Raw genomic sequence first — 1,941 nt, forward strand, 5'->3', positions numbered from 1 at the left:
CACTGCTGTCCCAGGCAAGCCTGCTGACTGCTGAATCCAGCTTTCTGGGGGAATAGCCAGCAGTCCACGAGTTGGCATGTGTTGGTGTTTGGGCCATATGAATATTAAGACCTATTTGCAAACACTATAGAAAAGCTAAATTGAGTTAATTTCAATTTCTTGAGTTGAAACACTGAATTAAAAAACAATTTAAATGTCTCAGTCTTTTAGAAAAAAATCAATGCTTTAAAATTAATTTCATTTTTTAAACTTACTGTTAACTCAATAAAGCCTTTTGGGCTTTTTAAGCTAATTGTCTTCGAACTCATTTTAAATTCAAAAGTCTTTATAATTTTGATAATATTTTAAACACTATCCTCACTATAGCAGTTCATATTATAAACTTAGAAGGATACAGAAAAAATTAACAAGGCCCTACTGCAAGAATGATACACATATTTTTGAACCATTCCTATTATTTTTGTAGAACAGTAGGAATTATATTATCCCATTTTTGTTTAATGAAATCTTATGTGTGTACATGTCTATGTGTCTATGTATAGAGTGAAAATTTATAAATTCATGGAAAAAAATCTGAAAGACTATCCAATAGAATGTTATCTACGGGATGGACATGAGGATTTTACTATAATTTTTATCCTTCTTTTTAAACCTGATTATTTTCAGCAATTAAAAAAAATATAACTGATAAAACAAGTGATTTAAAAAATATTTTAAGCCTTGAATCAAACAATTTGAATGTGGTGAGATTCATTTTGCCCATGCATGAATGGGACTTAAGGCTCTTCTTAAAAGTTTGCCCACCTATTATGAACATTTTCGATGTCATTAGTCTTCCACAACAATGATACTATAAGTAGTTTCATAATCTTCTACTTTATAAATGTATAATCACTTATTGTCAATTTTTAAATTTTAATTTCAATGGGAACACATGTTCATTGGGAATAACACAGAGGTTAAGCAAAGCAAAAAGGATAAATATTCTCTTCTCAATCACTTTACACTCCCCTTCTCTAGATGAACACATTTTTAAAAGTTTAATGTACCTTTTTCTAGACCTTTTACTACTTACATACACATTTAAACAGTACAAGAAAGTATCCAATGAAAAGAAGTTCCTCCGCTGTCCCACATCTTCCTTTAACTATTTCTATTTTTAATTCTCCTAGTAGTAGTAATGTGGATATGATTTACCAATTCAAAGTATCATTTGTTGGTTTGCTTAGTATATGAGACATTTCTGTTACTTACACAACTTACTTCTTTCAACCTTCAACCATCATATTTTAGTTTTAAGTCTGTTGGTTTATTTTCTGGTTTTGGAATTACAGTAAAATATCTCTTTCTAGACCCATCTACATACGATTACATTTACCTTGGCCCTTTAGGGCTGGGACTGGTAAAGGGTTAGGAATGTGGAGTCCATGTGTTTTTGCTTGGCATCTACACATGCACACCAGAATTCCAGCTCATTCAATGACCCAACTCTTCCTTCTAGAGCAGCCATAGGCTCACAGACAGCAGCCTCTGCATTCCAACTGGTAGAAAACCCATAGAGAAAGGAAAGGCAAGGAAAATGTGTAGCCAGGGCTCCTGATTTGTCTTCCTCCACTGTCTTGAATTCATTTAGGTCTGACTTGTTGAATATATGGACACAAAGCCCATGAAGACTGTAAGACTAAAGAAAGTATTTATCCTCTTTTCTGGACATGCTCATGACCAGAAGGAGGATGAGGTCAGAAGATCTATCACCAGATACTCTTCAATATTCCCCAAATTAATATCTGTTTTCAAAGGGGGAAATGTGACCAAGCAAAGAGCTGGGATTTTCTGGAAGTAGTTTTTCAGAGAAGTATTATTTCAGTGGTCCCATCTGTCAGCCTGGGATCACACACAGGGTGGCAGACTTTTCAGAGTGAATGAAGTTTCCAGACTCCT

The 1,941-nt window shown here is 34.0% G+C and overlaps 1 non-coding gene across 1 annotated transcript; it reads left to right on the forward strand.

Moving 5' to 3' along the window:
- The first annotated feature begins 357 nt into the window (after window positions 1–357).
- Window positions 358–460, forward strand: LOC131412309 (U6 spliceosomal RNA). The gene has a single exon (XR_009221752.1). It is a non-coding gene; the product is annotated as a U6 spliceosomal RNA (small nuclear RNA).
- Window positions 461–1,941: the final 1,481 nt, after the last annotated feature.

The sequence above is a fragment of the Diceros bicornis genome, chromosome 12 (genome assembly GCF_020826845.1).
Source record: "Diceros bicornis minor isolate mBicDic1 chromosome 12, mDicBic1.mat.cur, whole genome shotgun sequence".
In the NCBI taxonomy this organism is placed as follows: Eukaryota; Metazoa; Chordata; class Mammalia; order Perissodactyla; family Rhinocerotidae; genus Diceros; species Diceros bicornis.